The sequence below is a fragment of the Lycium barbarum genome, chromosome 1 (assembly GCF_019175385.1).
Source record: "Lycium barbarum isolate Lr01 chromosome 1, ASM1917538v2, whole genome shotgun sequence".
NCBI lineage: Eukaryota > Viridiplantae > Streptophyta > Magnoliopsida > Solanales > Solanaceae > Lycium > Lycium barbarum.
In genome coordinates this window covers 85,021,282-85,044,249 of record NC_083337.1, presented here as the reverse complement: position 1 = coordinate 85,044,249, position 22,968 = coordinate 85,021,282, and positions in this window count along the sequence as shown.

The window sequence follows — 22,968 nt, the reverse complement described above, 5'->3', positions numbered from 1 at the left end:
TTGAAGTGGTAGGTCGAGGATCTTACTGAGTTATATATATGTATAACTCACTCCTTACCTGCATGTCCATGCAGATACTGTCGTTGAGAACGAGGCTGGTAATTGAAGACTTCGTGAGTGGATTCTGTTGTTGAGGTGAGCCACCGCATTATCCGTGGAGGCAGCCATTTCAGCTTTATTCTGTTTATTTCTAGTTATTTATTTTATTTTGGGGTTTACATGCCCGACACTCAAACTCATGTAACTCTGTTAGATGCTCCATGGTCTTAGTGTGGGACGTGGGCTAGAGATGCTTTTTACCTTAGCGTTGATTGGTTTTCATAAATCGATTATGGATTTGGTTGGCGACTATTTCTCATTTTTATCATTAATAATGTTGTTGGACCTGCACTTATTTTCTTTTAGTGCTTTTGTAAATAGTTAAGAGTATGATATATGGTTCGCCTGGCGGGTGGTGTTTGCTGGGTGCCAATCACGTCTAGCGGGTGTTTTGGGACGTGACAAAGTTGGTATCAGAGCTTAGGCTTTAAGTCCCGGGTCCATGGAGCAGTGTTTAGTAGAGTCTTGTTCATGGGTATGTAGGCGCCCATACTTATGACCTTGAGGCTACTGGACATCTAGGAAGTTTTCCCTTATTTCATTCCTTGTTCGTGCGTGAGATGAATCAAGTTTAACGTTGTAATATTTATTTCACAGATGGCTAAGAAATGCGCATCTTCATCTGCTAAATGTGGTGCTGGACATAGTGCTACCCGCGGTGGTAGACAAGCTAGTGCTCATCAGACTAGAGCTCAGACTAGGACTCAGGCCACTCTTCAGCCTGAAGTTGTGAATGGGGGTCAGCCCCGAGTAGCATCAGAGCAAGTGCAGGAACAAGTGGTTCAGAGCAATCCACCGGCACCAGCTGCCGCCCCTACTATTGCTATGCCCGCAGAGGTGGTGACCAGATTATTGAATGTGTTAGAGGCATTGGCGCCTAATCATGGTGGAATTCCAGGTCCTCGGGCTACTTCACAAGCACAAGCTCAAGTTAAGTTGAATGTTGCAGCTAATCAGACACCTCAGTTGGCCCCTCAACAGGTTGTCCAGTCTGCAGGGAAATCTAAGGAGTTTAAGAATTTCATGGATCTTAAGCCACCAGAGTTTGATGTTTCACCTACTTCTATTGAACCTCAGAAGTTCATTGATCGTTGTGAAAAGATATTGACTACGTTTGGGCTGAAGGAGACTCGTGGTGTGGAATTTTCCACTTTCTTATTCTCAGGGTCTGCAGAGTCTTGGTGGATTTCGATTCAGAGAGGTAGACAAGTAGGGTTACCACCTATTATTTGGTCAGAATTTTTAGCACTGTTTAAGGACAGGTTTATTCCATTAAGTAAGCAAGATGACATGAGACGTCAGTTCAATAATCTGCGGCAGGGAACTATGACCGTTACAGAATATGAGGCCAAGTCTACAGATTTATCCAGGTATGTACCTTATTTGGTAGAGGATCCGAGAGAGAAGGTGAGACGATTTGTGGATGGACTTGAGCATCGCTATCGTGGTCCTGTGGTACAAGATGTGCGATATGGTACCTATTCAGATGTAGTTGACACTGCTCTCCGTTACGAGTCCTAGCTAGAGATGAACAAAGTTGAGCGTGAAAGCAAAAAGCCACGTAACACAGGTGGGTTTAGTGGTGCTCCATTTGGGGGCAAGAGTGGTTTTTATCGTGGGCAGTCCAGATCTACTCAGTCGGAATCAGTGGTGCAGTCTTCTAGTGGTTATTCCGCTAGACAGGGCCTGCAGCAGATGCAGCGGAAGGGTAATAGCTCATATCAGTCAGGTTATCATCCAAGGTGTTCTAACTGTGGTAGAAATCACAGTGGTCGTTGCTTTGGGGCAGATGGGGCTTGTTTTACTTGTGGTGAAAAGGGGCATATTGCTAAATACTGTCCTAAAGGAAATTCTGGTGCTAGTCGAGCTACTACACAGCCGCAGGGAACTACTACAGCTACACATGGTCAGATTCAGCCAGCTAGGACTGCTTCACAGGGTGCTCGTGGACAGGGTCGACAGGGTGCACAGGTTGCTCAGGAGGGGGTGGACCGCCGAGATTCTTTGCTATGACCAGACAGGATGTCGAGGCATCTAATGCAGTAGTCACAGGTATTATTACTATTGGGTCTCATGGTGCATATGCTCTTATTGATCCTGGTTCTACGTATTCGTATGTATCTCCTTCTTTTGGAATATTCTTAGAACGGGGAGTTGAGTCTATTAATGTGTCGTATGTGGTAGAAACCCCAGTGGGGGGAGTATATTAGTGGATAGAGTTTATAGAGATTGTCTGATATCTGTTCAGGGCAGGGACACCGTAGTTGATCTATGTGTGTTACCGATGTCCGCTTTCGATGTGATTATGGGCATGGATTGGTTGGCATCATGTTATGCATCGGTTGATTGCTATGCTAAGCTTATACGTTTTAATTTTCCTGGAGAAACTTTAGTGTGGAAAGGCATGACTCTTGTGACTCAAGGAAAAATAATATCTTATGTAAAGGCACGCCGAATGATTAATCATGGGTGTTTGGGTTTTATTTCCACCGTTCATGATACTCGAGCGGAGAATGTTACTATTGATAGTGTTCCTGTTGTTCGCGAATTTGCGGATGTTTTCCTAAAGATTTACCCGGCCTACCCCCGATGAGAGAAATCGAGTTCAGCATTGATTTAGTTCCGGGGACTCAACCTATCTCTATTCCTCCATATCGTATGGCTCCAGCCGAGTTGAGAGAACTGAAGGTTCAACTCCAAGAGCTACTTGATAAGGGGTTCATTAGGCCTAGTGTATCGCCTTGGGGTGCACCTGTGTTATTTGTGAAGAAGAAAGATGGCACGATGAGAATGTGCACTGACTACAGGCAACTGAACAAGGCGACTATCAAGAATAAGTATCCATTGCCTCGTATTGATGATTTGTTTGATCAACTACAGGGTGCTACTCATTTTTCCAAAATCAACTTGAGATCAGGTTATCATCAGCTGAGAATCAAGACTGAGGACATCTCCAAGATAGCTTTTCGGACAAGATATGGGCACTTCGAATTTTTGGTGATGTCATTCGAGCTGACTAATGCCCCCGCAACATTTATGGACCTCATGAACAGGGTATTCAAGCCATACTTAGACCATTTTGTGATTGTGTTGATTGATGATATTTTGGTCTACTCTTGGAGTGAGACTGAGCATGGACAACACTTGAGAATTGTGCTACAGACACTTAAGGAACGAAAGCTTTATGCCAAGTTCTCAAAATGTGAGTTCTGGTTGAGCACAGTTTCCTTTTTAGGACACGTGGTGTCCCGAGATGGGATTCAAGTTGATCCAAAGAAAATTGAAGCAGTTCGAGATTGGCCTCAACCCACCACTCCCACAGAGATACGCAGCTTCATGGGACTAGCTGGATATTACAGAAGGTTTGTGGAGGGTTTCTCGAAGATAGCTGCTCCATTGACACATTTAACTCAGAAAGGTGCGGTATTCCAGTGGTCAGATGAATGTTTAGAAAGCTTTCAGAAATTAAAGACTGCATTGACTACGGCTCCGATTTTGACATTACCTACTGATGAGGGTGGTTTCACCATTGATTATGATGCATCTCGAGTAGGGTTGGGTTGTGTCTTGATGCAGAATGGTAAAGTGGTAGCTTATGCGTCTCGACAGCTAAAGAAACATGAGAAGAATTATCCAACTCATGACTTAGAATTGGCCGCAGTTGTATTTGCACTCAAGATCTGGCGTCACTATCTTTATGGTGAGCCGTGTGAAATCTATACTGATCACAAGAGTTTGCATTGCATATTCAAGCAAAAAGATCTGAATTTGAGACAGCGACGGTGGTTAGAGTTACTTAAAGATTATGATCTTACTATTTTGTATCATCTTGGTAAGGCGAATGTGGTGGCAGACGCCTTGAGTAGAAAGTCTATGGGCAGCTTGGCCCGATTTACTGCTGAAGAACGACCTATGGCTAAGGATATTCAGGCATTATCCAACCGCAGGGTTCGGATTGATCATACAGTACAAGGCAGGTTACTTGCAGTTATGGTGGCACAATCGTCCTTAGTGGGGCAGGTCAAAGTTTGCCAATATGAAGATCCCCGTCTTGCTAGATTGCGAGATCGAGTGCAAAATGGGGGCGTAAGTCATTCTCTATTGATGACGAAGGCGTGTTACGTTGTCATGGTAGACTGTGTATTCCTATGGTGGGTAATGTGAAGAAACTAATTCTTGAAGAGGCTCATAGCTCGCGGTACTCCATCCACCCAGGTGCTACGAAGATGTACCAAGACTTGAGTGGATTATATTGGTGGAAAGGTATGAAGGCTGATATTTTGAAGCAGGTGGCAAGTTTCTTAAATTGTCAGCAGGTCAAATATGAACATCAAAAACCCGGCGGAGTAATGCAAAACTTGATTATCCCAGAGTGGAAGTGGGAAAGGATTACGATGGATTTCGTAGTTGGTTTGCCGAATACTTTCAAGAAACATGACTCAGTCTGGGTGATTGTGGATAGACTCACCAAATTCGCTCATTTTATACCAGTTCGGGTTACTCATACCGCAGAGCAGTTAGCAAATATTTACCTCCATGAGATAGTACGACTTCATGGTATGCCTATTTCTATAATATCTGATCGAGGTGCACAATTTATTGCTAAGTTTTGGAAGTCTTTTCAGAAGTGGTTGGGTTCACAGGTCGAGTTGAGTACAGCTTTTCATCCACAAACTGATGGACAGTCTGAGCGAGTTATTCAGATTTTAAAAGACATGCTTAGAGCTTGCGCGATTGATTTTGGTGGTCGGTGGGACGATCAGTTGCCTTTGGCAGAGTTTACTTATAATAATAGCTACCAATCGAGTATACATATGGCGCCGTTTGAGGCTCTATATGGACGCAGGTGTCGTTCACCAGTTGGATGGTTCAAACCGGGCGAAGCACAACTATTAGGTCCAGATCTGGTTCAGCAAGCCTTGGAAAAAGTTGCATTGATACGAGAACGGCTTCGGACAACACAAAGCAGACAAAAGTCCTATGCAGATAAGAAAGTACGTGATACGGAGTTCATGAAGGGGGATATTTTTAAAAGTATCCCCTATGAAAAGAGTTATGAGATTCGGTTGGAAAGGCAAGTTAAGTCCTAGGTACATTGGTCCTTATGAGATTTTGGATCGAATTGGGTTGGTGGCATATAGACTTGCTTTACCTCCGAGATTGTCTGCTGTTCATCCTGTATTTCACGTGTCTATGCTAAGATGATATGTCGGTGATGATAGCCATAAGATTCAACCAGAGGATGTGGAGCTCGATGAAAATTTGACTTATGAGGAGGGTCCGATATCTATTCTTGATAGGCAAGTGCGACAATTGAGGTCGAAGAAGGTAGCTTCAGTAAAAGTGTTGTGGCGTAATCATCCAACTGAGGAGGCTACTTGGGAGTCTGAGATGGATATGCGAGATAAATATCCTCATTTATTTGACGCGACAGGTATGATCTAGATCCGTTCGAGGACGAATGTCATTTTAAGTGGTGGAGAATGTAATAACCCATATTTGTTTTAGGCGTAGTTGGTAATTTAAATAAAAGAAGGAAATAATAAAAAAAAATATATAGAAGAATTAAGTGGTACAAAATAAAAAAAAGGAGGATTAAAGGGTCCTTTAGGAAAAAAAGAAAAAGAAAAAGAAATGTGGGCAAAGCCCACAAAAAGAAGAAAAGGAAAATAAAGAGAAAAAGGAATAAGATTCTGATGAGCATCAGACGTGAAATAGAAAACCAGAAACGATAGAAGCAGAAACAAGGAAAAAAAATCGCAGTAGAAGAAAGGGAGAAAAAGAGAAGAAGGGAGAGGAGAAAAAAATAAAGATTTTCCTCCCAAATCATTAAGGTAATGATTGTAATCTTTTATTTAAGTTCATTACATGATTATGGATAAGTTTTTAGGGTGGAAACATGGAGAAATTATGAGGATTTGAGAAAGTTTATTCCAGGGTTCTTCAACCTAAAATCATTGATTTGAAAGGGAAAATAGCGTTGGATTTTAAACTTCTATATATCGTTGGAATCCTCTCGTTAAGGCCTTTCCGAAAACATAAGTCTTGTCGGGTTTTGAACACACTGACCAGAGGGAGTTTTCGTCCTTTAAAACTTGACTTTAACCGTTTAAGCCTCTAAAAATATAGAAGTGGTTTACCTTAAGGGTTTTGACCATTCTAAATCCATTTTTGTGTAGTTTGAGGCAATACGGAGACTCGAGAACGCAATTTTGATTTATTGAGAAGTGTGCCTGAATTGTGAATTTGAGGTAAGTGAGACTATAAGCTTTGGGTACTAGCTTTTGAAAACCCGTTTTAAAAATATGTTTTGTCTGCCTGGTCCATGTGTTGGGGCGAGTGTGTGCTTGGTAGAATCGGTGATCCTTAAGGCCGACCGCATATACTTTATTTTCAAATAATCTAAAACTCTCTTTATAAATTATTTTGTGATGTGATATAGCTGTGAGCCATGATATTGGGGTATTGTGTATGCTTCCCTTAGCATTGTGTATGCTTCTTGATTATATTAGGGCATTGTGTATGCTTCCCTTAGCATTGTGTATGCTTCTTGATTATATTGGGGCATTGTGTATGCTTCCCTTAGCATTGTGTATGCTTCTTGATGATTTTGGGGCATTGTGTATGCTTCCCTTAGCATTGTGTATACTTCCTGACATATTTGGCACATTGTATATGTTGCCGTGGATTCATAGTGTTGACTAATTCTTTAAATGCTGTTATGACGGTTCGTAGTGTAAATTGTATTGAGACATATAATATATTTGATAAACAGTGGTTTGGACCTTGGTTGCTACTATATAATGATATATTCATGTGCATAATATTTTTGTGCTTGTTGTGTGTTTGTATTTTCTAACACTTGTTCCAGGGGTATTTGAAGTGGCAGGTCAAGGATCTTACTGAGTTATATTTATGTATAACTCACTCCTTACCTGCATGTCCATGCAGATACTGTCATTGAGAACGAGGCTGGTAATTGAAGACTTCGTGAGTGGATTATGTTGTTGAGGTGAGCCACCGCATTGTTCGTGGAGGCAGCCATTTCAGCTTTATTTTGTTTATTTATAGTTATTTCTTTTATTTTGGGGTTTACATGCCCGACACTCAAACTCATGTAACTCTGTTAGATGCTCGATGGTCTTAGTGTGGGATGTGGGCTAGAGATTCTTTTTACCTTAGCGTTGATTGGTTTTCATAAATCGATTATGGATTTGGTTGGCGACTATTTCTCATTTTTATCATTAATAATGTTGTTGGACTTGCACTTATTTTCTTTTAGTGCTTTTGTAAATAGTTAAGAGTATGCTATATGGTTCGCCTGGCGGGTGGTGTTTGCTGGGTGCCAATCACGTCTAGCGGGTGTTTTGGGATGTGACAACATCTCTATATAATCTTCAACAATTATGTCCATCATCACCTGCCGACAAGGCTACTAAAATGTTATACAATGATATGAACCGGTAGGGTTATGAAATGTCTAACTATACACATATGTCTACGAGCTTCTACATAGAATAGAAGTGACCATAAGGACCAATACCAATAGACTACAGCTCCGAAGTAAGTGGAGTGCTCTTGAGAATCCGCTGATAAATCACCTACGGGTCAAATCCGTGTACCTGTCTACCTGCGGCCATGAACGCAGTGTCCGCAAGAAAGGACGTCAGTACGAACAATGTATTGAGTATGTAAGGCATGAATAACAATATAATAAGAAATATAGAACATAACATGCGATATAGATAACTTGTACATGTGATTGCCTCATAAGGCGGATACCATGCATGCTTAGCTTTCTTTTAAAAAAAAAACATTCCTCATATATATATAAATAATAGTGCTGCAGAACGTGCAGCCCGATCCATAAATATATTATATTGCTGCAGAACATGCAGCCCGATCCATATATACATACATACATAGATACATACATATATATATATCGATGCGGAACGTACTACCCGATCCATACCCATATATCCCACGTCCGGGCTTCCCGCATCCGGGACGATGCCATGATATACCAACTGATCAGGGGGCTATGCGAATATAACGCCTCGCCCTTTTCCCATATCCCCTATATACATATATATATACATCATATGCATGTATAACATAAGAAGCATGCATGGGATCCCAAATAAAAGTTACCACTTTATCGGAGTGACGTAAGGTCGGGAAGCTCCGATTTATATTATGGAATAATCATCATCGTTAAATCTCACCTTGAAGGAACAATGATTCTAAGGCGAGATCAACAACAATGAATAAAATCAACGAAATCATGAAATAATCTCAACAATCTCATCATAGCATTTAAAATCATAAACTTTGAAACTTCTAGAAACGGAATCATCATCATCATCATCATTTTCATCATGAAAACATAATTATTTATCGTCATAGAAAATTTAAGAATCATGAATCTTTAGCTTTTGGAAATAAGGACATTATTGCCACGACCCAGCCCCGTGGGCCATGACTAGTGCCCGCGCTGGACACCCATATGTACCTGTTAGACATAATCAGACTGACACTATAGACAACATGGGAATCGGCATAGACCCAAAGGTTCCCAATCAATCATAACGTAATAAATACGCAAGCCGACGAGGCTGCCACTATATATCATTATAGTACTCAAGCCGACAAGGCTGCCACTACATATCGATAACATATGCAAGCCGGCAAGGCTGCTACATCAAACAGAAACATCCACAACAACTATATAGACACGGCTGATCATAATCTATATACAACCCACACACATGTCTACAGACCTCTAAGAGTATCAACAGTGAAATATGACGGGACAGGGCCCCATCGTACCCCTGGACAAACATATATATATATATATATACATTAGAAGGTTTGTACAAAAAATCTAGGCTCCGGAACAACGGAGCTCTTCAAGACAGCTGAATGGAAATCCTAAGCTGGGGGATCACCGAATAGAGCTTCTGTACCTACGGGCATGAAACACAGTCCCCCGAAGAAAGGGGGTCAGTACGGAATATGTACTGAATATATAAAGCATGAAGTACAGTAAAGGGGTCATAACTGAAATAGGCGGTACAGAAGACAAGTATAACATCCAGAATACCAAAACACTTGCCTTTTGAAACATAAATCATGCATGTCAATATCATGTATCATACCCGACCCATTATGGGACTCGGTGAATAAGGTCGCCACATACCATCCTTGGCGCCATAAACACATCATAACACCATCATATATATATATATATATATATATATATATATATATATCTATATATATATATATATATCTATATATATATATATATATCTATATATATATATATATATCTATATATATATATATATATATCATATCCCGGCCCTCTAGTGAGGGACTCGGTGAACAATGCAGTGAAATTGTGCAGGAAAACGTATCCTGGCCCGGGACTCAGTGAAAGACATATTGAGGCATGTACGAGTAGAGTAGTGAGAAACCATATGCAAATTAAATCATATTTGAGACTCAAGAGAATAATCAAAACGAACTATCATTTGAAAATCAAGACAATAGTCATATCAAGTACCTTTCGAATATCGCTATGGTTTATATCAAATAGAACTTCTAGAATCGCATACACGTATCAAGACATAATGAAATAGCTTCTGGAAATCAAGAACATTAACCATCCTAGCGGTTCTAAGAATCGGAACTCCTTTGGAATCATATACACGTCGTTTGCTTGTTTCATAAAGATCATGCCAAAAAGAAAGAAAGGATAACTTTACATACCTGTTAAAGGTTAATCGTAATCACGTTCGCCTCGTCGCCCCTTTAGCTTATTTAATATGAAAGTAATGCTATCGTTAGTAAACTATACTTCCTAGCTTATAAATCCGTAACCAATCGCTTACAGGATTCATTCTTTAATTTATACTCTCTTAACTAGGATTTTCATTAGTTAAGAACTTAACGGAAATCGGGCAGCATTTCCCCTATATACTCGCCTAACCCGAACTTCCAATTAACCTCCTGTTATCACAGAAATACCAACAATGACAGTAATAGAGATATGCATATAAAACCCTTACAATTCAGCCCATAAACAACTCTAACAATCCAATAACCCTTCTTAATCCTTTTCCAATCCAAATCGTTAACGTTTCAAGATTATACACCGAACAAACCAACACACGCTTTGTATACGATACGTTATACACTTCTTTCTTCCAAATTTAGAATCCACATCAACAACAACACGACCACAACACGAATAACAACATATGAACATAAATCATGCTTTTAATCCTTTCAACCCACAATTTCATATAACAACAATTTCATGCAATTTCTTACTTCCGATTTCACCCACTTCAATTTTAATCCTTCCCTTACAACACCATTAATACAATTATACCACAAAATAAGAAAATCTTACCTTAATTTTCTCGGAGGAATTTCTACACTTAATTGCTCCAATTTCACAATTTCTTCTTCCTCAATTCAATATCCAATGTTGCTATCACCTCCTTGAACTTGTAATTCACTTGGAACTTGATCAAAATATGCAACAAAAAATATTTTGCTCAACAACCATGGCTGGCCGAGAGCTTGGCAGCCATGGCAATGTTCTTTTTTTTTTCTAAGTTTTAATCTTTGGTGAAATGAAATGAATTGTTAAATTGTTCATCCAACCTTGTATATATATGGTGCCCCTTAAATTGACACGTTCCCCCCACCCCCCACCCCCACCCCTTATGACTCACCAATTTAATTTCTTGAATTATATATTGTTTTTATTTTATTTCGGGTGGGGCCCACAAATAATAATTAAATTAATTAATTTTAATTAATCAACTAAATAAAATTTATAAACAATTTGTGTACTAATTAAAATTGAAAATTAAAAGTTTCTATTTCATATCCGAAAATAATCCCGTCTTTACTTAAGTCGATTAGCTTGCGAATAACTCGACGTATAAAAATACGGGATATAACAATTATGGAAGACATGTATGGATTCACAAGGAAGAAGTCATCATTGTCGTCATGGTCCTCATAGAAAACATCTTGTCTTTAATATCATAAAAACCTTGAGAATCATGAACTTCTAGCTTTTTGGGAACAAGGATGTTATGGAAGACATATATGGAATCGTAATGTAGGAGTCATGTCTTTAGAAAGAAAGGGACTAGCCTTACATACCTTTTTGGTCGCCTTAACTTTAACTATTTAACGCTTATCCTCCCAAGCTCGTAAATCTACATTCAAGAGAATTCATATTATCGTTAGTCTTATCGTCATATGCTTGTCTTAAGCCCTCAAATTAATTCCTTTTAAAACCTGCCGAAATTCGGGCAACATCTCCCCTGTTTATATCCCTAGCCCGAAATCAAAATACCAATAAACAACAACAATAGAAATACTAATATCAACATCATCATCATCAATACCAAAATATTCCATAAAACATCCCACACGATGTTTTTCAACATACAACAACAATATACACTTCCTTTCTTCCCAATCAAGGAGGATAATCTCATCAACACACCAACCACATTAGATACCATCCATATACATGTAAATTGGCCCAACTACATGGCCACAACATGCTCAAAAAGTCCATAAACACAACAACTACAACACAACACTTTATGACCTTTCTTCCATAACTATTTTAACTTTTAAGACTCGCTAAACCTTCAAATCAACTAAACATAAGAGATAGGATGAAGAAAATACCTTATACTTGAAGAACTTTAGCCATGCCAACTTTCTTCAAGACCAAACTCACCACAACATCAAGTAGAAGCAAGAACAATCACCTTTTATGGACTGGTGTGGTCTAACCTTGTTAAACTCTAGATTTAATAGGCTATAAATGTTTGGGGAATGTGTTAGGAGATTTCTAGAACTCATGGGAGTGTAAAATTCTGAAAAAATTGGGTTGATGGGGGGTTTTTATACATTTTGAAAGTCGGTGGAACCGACTTTCCCAAGTGGGACCCGCGGAAGCCATTTGGCGGTTTGGAGGGTTATATTAAAATGGCCATAAGTCCTTACTTTGATGTCGTTTTGAGGAACGGTTTATTGTGTTGGAAATTAGACTCGGTGCACTCAATTTTAGGCTTTTGAAACACCTTAAAACTCCTAATATACGTGGAGATATACCCATCCAAACGTTACCCAAAATTCTATCCAAAATTCTGCTAACGTTTTTTCAAATTTTCAACAAACTTATTTTCTTTGATTTGCTTGGTCTCGAAATCTTCCGAAACTCTCCATAAATGATATTTATCATTAATCATACTTGATAATGGTCATGTCCTTTGGTTCCAAGGTTGTTCTTCACAGTTACGACTTACGAGATCGTAATTCATCTTGTGCTTCATTGTTACGAACTTCCCATGGCTTGTACCTTCCAAAACTTCATGGGACGTCTCGGATACTCCCTTAATATGGTGAAGTGCGTGGCATGCTCATGCTATGAAAATGCGAGGCATAACAGCTGCAACTTAGGAGGTTGATAGCTAGCATACATATTCCAACTATCAATCCATTTTGTATACGGCTTTGCATATCTAAGAGAATATTTAGAAGAAGACTCTTATTTATCTTTGATATCCTCCATGATGAATTCATTCAATTGGTTAGGAGAATTTGACATTTGGTGGAGACTTGGATCTCCTTAGTCGTTGTTGCTTGCTTTGTGGATGAATCTCTTGTCCTCATGAAGCTCAAAGGTTATTGGGTGGATTATTCTTCTATCATACTCTCTGCTTGCTTTAATAAATTAGAAATTTTAGCATCTTGATTTGTAACGTACTATGACAGGCCTTCTACTGCTTTTGTCAAATTTGTAAGTTTTTCTACTATAGTGAAAGCTTCGATCATCATCGCTTGCATGACCACCGCAGAGGATGAATAATAGTCTGGATCATCACTTGGATAGATCTTAGATTGAGGAGTGACATGAAAGAAGATTTGAGCAGATCCAATACTAAAGAAGTCATCATCTTTCTACATCAAGGGATTGTTGGACTAGCGATGGTGTTCTTGTGACAAGCTTACTAGAGCAAAAGTTCTTTTTACCACCTAAGTGATGTTGTTCCTTGTTATATCGTGTATGGAGACAATATTGCTTCTTTTGTAAATAATCACCGAAAATATGAGATGACTTGGACGGTACTTGAAGCTTTTGTTGTCCCAACATTCGGTTTTACTTCTCTTGATTTTGGTCAACAATCCCATGGAAACTTAAGCCACTTTTGGAGTCACCATCCAAAATAATATAGGATTTGGATTTGATATTCATTGTGGTTATCTTGAATTTTGAAAAGAAGGGATGAGAGGTAAAAAAAAGTTCCATCGGGCGTGCCAAAATTTTAACACCAGATTTCACATCTGATAAATTAAAGACAAGAAAAATTGTAACAAATAATAATATTATATTTAAATACATTACGTGGATTAATATTTCTTAACTATCTTAAATCAAAGTTGTGTCCTCTTATTCTTCTCCTCAAGATCATCAACTCAAGGGCTTCTCTTGTTCTAAAATAGATTAACTAACCTGTAGGTTGAATTAGTCACGAATGTGGAGCTAGACTTTGATCACAAACGTGAATGTATGGAAGAATTATAAATCTCCATCACAGATGAAAACTTCTTGATTTGCGGAAGATTTATGGATCACTACCAGAGATTAAAGCTTTTTGATTTGCGGAAGATGTTATGGATCACCTTGTATATTAAGGCTTCTTGATATTCAAAAGACTTATGAATCTCTACCATAGATGAAGGCTTCTTGATCTATGTATTAACTCTCTTCTTCTGATGCTCCTTTGAAAGTTATGGATGTATTCTCTCCAATTTTAAATGATCCTAAAAAGTTATGTAACCCCAGTAGGCAGTCCTAGTGTAAATGAACTCTCTTGCCTGATTCTGATTGGTTTATGTGAGTCATCAAACTTATTATAAAAGCTACTCCCTCCATCCTAATTTATGTGAGGTAATTTGACTGGGCATGGAGTTTAAGAAATAAATGAAGACTTTTGAATCTTGTGGTCTAAAATAAGTTGAAGATATTTGTGTGGTTATAAATCATCTCGTTAAGCACAAAAGGTAAAGTTTAAATTTAAATTGTTGCCAAATAAGAAAATGTGTCATTCTTTTTGGGACTGACTAAAAAGGAAAGTGTGTCATATAAATTGGGATAGAGGGAGTATGTGATAAGGTTGCATGTAATTGGCAATGCCATGTCATTTTGGAAACTTGGCGGCTTATGGTCTTTGTTTTGACTGAGACTTGTCACTTTGTTTTTTGAATGAAAACCACCAAACTAAGTTTGGCAGTGTTTTATTAAAATAAAGGTTTTCTGTACAAGAAAGGAAAAAGAAAACAAAAGAAACAAAGATCTTAAAAAAAAAAACAGAAATGAAAGTGTAAACTACATCCAAAGACTATGTAGAAGCTTGTCTACTGCAGATCCTCTGGCCTTGACTTGACACCATCTCAAACACCTACAAGCTCTCACCAGGTGCTATGGTTTCAAAGTCAACTGAATACATATTCAGGCTTCCAGGATGGAGTAGAATTCTTCCATTTTTTCTTCTGATGCGGCTGCTATCTCTGACTTTATGTTGCATTTTGTTTGCCATTGTCTCTAGTTTCTTGAATGAACAGATCTTTAGAAGTATTACAAAAGAATGAGCATTATATTCATGCTAATACCACTCTTGCAATCCTGCCAAAGACATTTTCATACAAGTATATGCTGCTACTCATGGCATGTTGAAATGTAGCCTTGTTGCTGCTACTGTTCTCTAAAGTTGCTGTTAATCTCCAGGGATGTGATGGTTCTTAGCTTTCCTGATTCTCATGTTTAAACATATTGCATTATATTCAAAGTTTCCTGACTGATAATTGCCACATTATTTAAACATATTTCATTATTTTGTTGGTCTTGAATTTGACTGGGATGACATACCACTGAATAAGTAGCATGAATTTTGTTCTTAATATAAATTGCACCTTGGGCTTGAATTTTGTTAAAGATGGACTTATTTAATTTGTATAGTCCAATTAATTATTCAACCCAAATTAGGAGTGTGAAAAAATCGGTTTAACTGATAAACTGAATAAAAAATATGCTATTGTTTTATTGGTATCGGGTTTATTGAGTTAACTATTTTAAAATCATTTTGTGATTTTCTTGTTGGACTATCAGATTGTTTTTCGATTTTTAAGTTTTAGATAATGGTTAAATCGATAAACCAATAAGTTCATATTAAAATTACCTTTTTATCTCTAATTATATAAACGTGGCTGTAAAGTTTAGATAGAAACCGTATTCTTATTTTCTAAATTCTATTTTTCTTCTAGGCGATCATTAGACTTTTGGAGTAACAACTTGATTTGCAAATTTGTATTATAGTTTAAATTATAGTTTGTTAGTAAAAACATGTAAACCCCGTGCTTCTTAACGTGTGTACGACTAAGTTTAAATCGATAAACTTACTTGAATATGGAGTAAGTTTATAGTTGCTGCCTAAGGGTCCAAGCTTATGTAAATGTTAAGTCTAGTTACGGTAAATGAGATTCAATAAATGAATGGGACGTCGGAAAAAGGTAGATGACTGTCACGACCCAACCGGAGGGCCATGACGAGCACCCGGAGTTAACCTACCCGGGCACCTCTCATCATACTCTTACAAACATTACTAGGTGAGCCATAAAGCTAACTCGCAATTCATGTGCATCATTAATGCAAATCTTATCAAGCAAGAGCATTTTTATATCAACATCATCCACTACGCCTATATACATATACACAAGCCGACGAGGCTATCAAAATGATATACAAAGTATGAGCTAACAAGGCTAAGGGACATCTAGTTATACACAACTGTCTACGAGCCTCTACAAAGAGTATGTAACATCATAAAGATGGGATAGGACCCCGCCATGCCCATATATGTACACAAAAGAATAATTCCAATAGCTGCAGCTTTGAATCAAATGGAGCTCCTCTAAGTAGTCTCTGAATAAGCAGCCTAAGAGTCAAGTCTGTCTCCCTGTCCACCTGTGGGCATGACGCAGCGTCTACAAACAAAAGGACGTCAGTACGAATAATGTACGGAGTATGTAAGGCATAAGTAATAACATTATGAAAGCATAAAGGATAACATGGGGTAGAAGAACCACTTATACCACTTGAGACGTTTATCACACTTACTTACTCTTTTTCTAATGAACACCTCCCATACATACGTATATACATATTGTAGTACTATACCCGACTATGTAGGTTCGGTGTCATACATACCCGGCCATAATAAGGCTCAGTGTTATACATACCCGGCTATATCAAGGCTTGGTTTTATACATACCAACTGTAGTGGTGTGCGCGCAGTAGATATCATATTCGGCCACATAAGCTCGGTATTACCAAGTAGCCATACATATACATACTGTCACGACCTAACTAGAGGGCTATGACGGGTACCCGGAGCTTACTACCAAGCACCACTCATGATGCTAACTATCATACCCAACCTGAACGTATATATGTAATTCCTCAAATCAAGACTTACCATGAATAATCACTACATACCTCCCGAAAATATATATATAAACATAGGCCTATAAGTGTTACACCCCGTAGTTTCTGTACGTTGACATTCGTTAGGTATTAGCTATTCGATTGCAGACATCGGAGTTATTGTCGAGAAGATGCAGGATCATAGGTGCTCGTGTTACGATTATAAGAGTCCGAGTTCGCGTAACAGGTTATAGGAGGGTTGGAAAATCAGTGAACTAAGGATATTATGCTTCCGAGGCTTTGAAGGAAAGTTGGGCAAGGTTTGGTACGGAAATTTTGGTCTAACTGGAAGAAATAATATGTCTTAGTGTATTAAGAATTTTGAAGTGAAACAAAAGTCTAAAGTGAAGTTCGGGAAGTCTAGTTTCCAACGCAACAAACCGCTCCTCAAGATGACAATGGGGTAAGGAGATATGGACGTCACAAGTCGGGCTGGTAGACCACCAAAATGGTTTGCGCGAACGCGCCAAGGAGTGGCGCGAACACGCAGAAGGCCAAGGGCCAACACAGCGCGAACGCGCTGAAAATTTTTGAGGCTCGAGTTCGGGATGAAGGTTATATGATAAGAATGTAATAATAACCTATATATGACATTTGGAGACCATATGGGGTGAATTGGTTCATATGGCACTTGGTGAAAAGCCCTCGTTGCTGCAAGCTAAGTGGGGCCCACACACTGAAGTTTTATAAAGGACATATGAAGAGATATATGAGTAATACATGGAAAGTTGAGCAATTCCTAAGAAGGACCCTTAAGCCAAAAATGGGCATAAGCCCTCCAAAAAGGACGATTTAAGGAAACATTTTCGGATGATCTAACTTGGATAGGCCAAACCGATATTATAAGTTTGGAATTTGGAAAAACGCCAAGAATGAAAGTTGTAGATAATTTAATTAGATTTCCAAACATAGGTCGTGGGACCTCACATGATATGGCATCAAGAGTTATGAACTTTTTACTGAACGAAGGCGCAGTCAGAAAAACTGAACTAGCGCGAACGCGCCCAAAGGGGGCGCGAACACGCTGAAGGAAATTTAAGTCGGTCAAGAAAGAACCTGGACCGCTATTTAAAGGGGGAGACCCTCATTTTCGTCTCAAACACACCAAAAACTCCTCAAATATTCCGGAAACTTCCCCAACACTCCAAAGACCAACTTTTTAGCCCGAAACCAGGTATAATTCCCAAATCCCGATCCAGACGGCGTATAGTTGCAACTATAAAATTGTGTATCAACGCGTTGTGGCTTAAGCTCAAGGTGGGGAAGTGAAGATATAGCATTATTATCGAGATAAAGGTATGAACCTCCTGTTATTAACGTTAATCTTGGTTTATTTACGGAGAAGGAGTTGTTAAATTGTTATAAAATGATTCTGTGATGGAAATATGGGACAAACACCATATGGGATGTTTATAAAGTATTTTGGTGTTGGAAACGTTATGGTTAATGTTGGTATTGTTGTAGTTGTTGTTGGTTGTTGAATTGAGAATTCGGGCTAGGCATATAAATAGGGGAGAGCCCGATTTTCGGCAGAATATAGAATAGTTTAATTTGAAGCTTGGAAAAAGTGTACGATGAAGAGGCTAACGTTAGTATAAATCCTCTTAAATGTAGACTTATGAGCTCGGACACATAAGCGTAGCCAATAGGAGGTTGAACAGGTATGTTAAGGCTCGTCCCTTTCTTTCAAAGGAATGATTCCTATGGTATGATTTCATAAATGTTTCTGTAACCTTCTTGTCTTCAAAAGCCAAAAGTCCATGGTTCTTAAAGATTCTCATGATGTCTAGGATAAGAATGATTTTATGATGGTGACAACGTTAATGATGATTTTGTGTTTATGATTTCAAAGCGAATATGAAAACGTGGATACTTCTAGATGTTCTCAATTTTATTCATTGATGATGACTCTACCTCTAAAGGCTCCAAGGTGTATGTAAAGTTATCCCTTCCCTCTTTTTGGCATGAATTACATAAAGTGAGCAAACAACATACATACATGACTCCAATGAATTCTAGTTCTCAGTGGTACTTGACATGATAGTTGTCTTTGATTCTCAAGTGCTGGTTCATTCTAATTATTCTATTGAGTCTCAGATGATGCTTTACTTTGCATATGGTTGCTCATGATATTCTACTCGTGCATACCGTTAATATATCATTCACCGAGTCCCGGGCCGGGTACGTAATCGTGCACAGTTTCATTGCATTGTTCACCGAGTCCCTCACTAGAGGGACGGGTATGTATATTATATGTTTCACTGAGTCCCTCACTAGAGGGCCGGGTACGTATTACATTTCACTGAGTCCCACACTAGAGGGCCGGGTACGTATCATATTTCACCGAGTCCCTCACTAGAGGGCCGGGTACGGTATATGTATGATTATTTTACTGAGTCCCTCACTAGAGGGTCGGGTACGATATATTATATATGTATGCATGACTCATCTTTTAAGGCACAGGATGCATTGGTATCTTTGATTATCATACTCGTCTCTTGTCAACTCTTTGCTCAGCTTTGATCTTCTTTATTATACTTCATGCTTTACATACTCAGTGCATTTTCCGTACTGACCCTCTTTCTTCGGGGGCTGCGTTTCATGACCGCAGGTACAAACACCCAGTTTGGTAGTCATCCGGCTTAGGACTTCTGCCCAGCTACTTGGAGAGCTCCATTGTTCCGGAGCGTGAGATATTTTGGTACAGATCCTTTTGATTTAGATTCTGCTATACTCTTAGAGGTCTGTAGACATATGTGGGTTGTTTATATGATCTGGTCAGCCATACAGATGTAGTTCATTTTGGATATTCTCGTGTATAGTGGCAGCCTTCCCGGCCTGCATATTTTCTTGTGTCAGGTTAAATGTGACTGCTCATGAGACAGGTTCATTATTATATATGGCATTATGAGTTCACGACATGCTTTTGCAGATTTCCACAATGTCCTTAGTATAAGTATGATTGTATTTAATAGGTTCCTATACGAGTGTCCAATTCGGACATTAGTCACGACTCATCGGTTTGGGTCGTGAAAATAAGGCTACAAAAATGATGTACAAAGCATACACTAAGGAGGTCACATAACACCTAGTACCCACACATAAGTATCTGCGAGCCTCTAACTGAAATACTGAAAACACAAGGGAGGGACAGGACCCCACCATGCCCCAATATGTACACAGCAGAATATACCAATGAACTGCACCTCCGGAGTAGTGGGGTGCTCCTGTAAATTGGTTAAGTAAGCTCCTAAGCGTCTACCCGTGGGCATGAACACAGCGTCCATAAAAGAAAAGGACGTCAGTACGAACAAGTATTGAGTATGTAAGGCATGTACAATAACATAATAGAGAAATAAAAGCATATAGGATGAAGAGATAACCTGTAACTGATTGACTCTTAAGGCGGAATCATGCATGCTAATAAGAGAAAAGAAACATCATTTCATGTATACATATATATAAACTGCCTGACCATATAGGTACGGTGTGATCATCAATAGCCTGCGTCCGGGCCTCCCGTGTCCGGGGTAAACATCTCAAGCCTCCAACTAATAGTGTCTGCCCGGCCATATAGGCGCGGTGTAATCATCATCATAGGTGCCCACTACGCTCATCGTAGTGGTGACGGCCTAGCCAAATAGTCACGGTGTAATCTTACATATACACAATATGAAGCATGCATGAGAGCTCAAGTAAAAGCTATAACTCTATCAGAGTGACGTAAGGTCGGGAACCCCCGATTACATTATGGAATAATCCTCGTCATTGTGTCTCACCTTGAAGGAGCTACTATCATGAGGTGAGGTAACAACAATAAATAACATCAATGAAATCATAAATAATAATATCAAGTTCATCATAGCATCATTATCATCATCATTATCTCATAAGGAGCTCTTAAGAATCTTCAACTTTCATCTTTTGGGATATAAGAAGGTTATGGAAATATGGAAAAGAAATCATAATATAGAAGTCATGCCTTTGAAAGAAGGGAACAAGCCTTACATACCTTTACGTCTCCTTAACGACTAAGCGTTCTCCTTCCAAGCCTACAACTCTACATTCAAACGAATTGGTACTACATTAGATCATTGGAAACATGCTTAAGGCGACTAAGAGCTAACGAAAATTGGGCAGCATTTCCCTTGTGTCGAAAACTTTCTCCATATAATATAACAGCTCCCAAACATCCATAGAAGTACTCGTAATATCATAAGCAATAGATTTCTCAAGTTAAATGTTGTTCAATTCTCAAATTCACCTTCAAACCATCCATAACTATGAGTACAATACCACCATGTTCGTTCTTCACATAATACTCCCTCAACGCCATTAGCATCATTCACAATGATATTATGCTCATCTTGTACAAATAATCATGACTCAAATTAATTTACTATTCAAAATACCATTATTTCCATATTTGAGCTCATATTCTACATTCTTCTTTAATCCAAGTCTTTCAACCACTCAATACCTTCAATAACATGAAACAAGTGTAAAACTCACCTTTGATTATGTAGGAATGGTCTTTGGATGAATATACTTTACTTGAGAGAAGCCCTAACTTCAATACCAATAGGATTGTTGACTCCTATCAACCCTAGGGAACCTTTTTTTCCCTTAATGCTCTTGATTATTGGTAATTAGTCCTTGATTCCCCTTGGATTTGTGTTAATATGATCTAGAGAGAGTTTTCTAGAGTCTTCATGACTTGTAGAGAAAGTGGAAACTATAAAATAAGAGCAAGGTTCGTCATAACTGGAACTAGAAAGTTCCAGCGAGGCAATTCGAAGAGCGGGTCGACGATCCGTCGACGTGTCGACGGTCCGTCGACTTGTCGACGGTCCGTCGACTTGTACTTACAGATTGTAGATTGCAAAAACTTGTTGACGGTGCACAGTGATGGTCCGTCAACATGTCGACGGCCTGTCGGCACTGACTGATGTCTGCAGAATTTCCTGAATCAGTTCAAATTTTGTCGATTCGATCCGTTCAACTCTTAATCCTAAAATTACCAGGAATACCTACTGGTACATTTGTGCACGAGGTAAGGCACTCTCTGCCTAACGTTCTCCAATAATCCCTCTTCTCTTGCCTCATATGTCTTTGGAATCTTAATTAGAATTATTAAGTATCCCTTCTTACTTGTAGGGACATCATATACACCTTAAGTTGCGTTAGTCTATTCACCGCACAACAACCCAAAATTTCAAGGTGTAACACATACATAGGAGTACATAAGTATCATTAACATCATCATCACTATATCTTTCCTTAGAGGGACAACTATCATAGGATGCGATCAACAACATCATGAGAGTACCAAGACTTAGGAGCTTTAACACTTCTAGAAATGGAGGCGTCATGAAAGACATTATGGATCTTACATATGCGTGTACAAGAATAAAATCATGCCTTAGGAAAGAAGGGTTAGCCTTAAATACCTTTATGTCTTCTTAAATACTTAATGTTCTCCTCCAAAGCTTGAGAAATCTACATTTAAAAGGATTCATACCAAGGTTAAGTCTTATCGACACTCTCAAGTTCGAACTAGAATAATTCATGAGTTAACGAAAATTGGGCAGCATTTCCCCTATTTCATCCACTTCTACCAAAGTCCAAAACAACTCCCAAACAACAATGACGTTATCAATAATACCATAAACAAGAGGCTTCATTCAAGTTAAGCATCGTCTAATCCTCAAAACTCCTTTTCAAGGTCATTCATAACAATAGTTACAACACAACACCATATTCACTTACATGAAATACTTACTCAACATCATTAATACCAACCACAACAAGATTATACTCATAGCATACTAAGAATCAAAACTCAAGTTAATTTACTACTCGAAAATATCATTAAATCTATATTTGAGCTTCATCTTCTGCTTTCTTCCCTTACTCAAGTTGTTCAACAACCAGGCATGTGGAATAACATGAAATAAGAATGAAAACTAACCTTTTATCATATAGGAATGAGCTTTGGATCAAGTTACCAACTTGAGTGAAACCCTAACTTCAACACCCAAGGAATTCTTGAATCCTACAAACCCTAGTAAGTCTTCCAACACTTGAATATCTTAATTCTTGCTATTTGATATTTGATTTCTCTTGGGTTTGGGTGGAATATGCTTGGAGGAAGGTTATACAGCTTTTAAGAGTTTGGGGAAAGTGGGAAATGAAAAAAAAAAAAGAACAAGGGTCATTCATATATAATAAAAAGAAAACTGGCCCGACCCGGATATACGGCCATTTATACGGCCCGT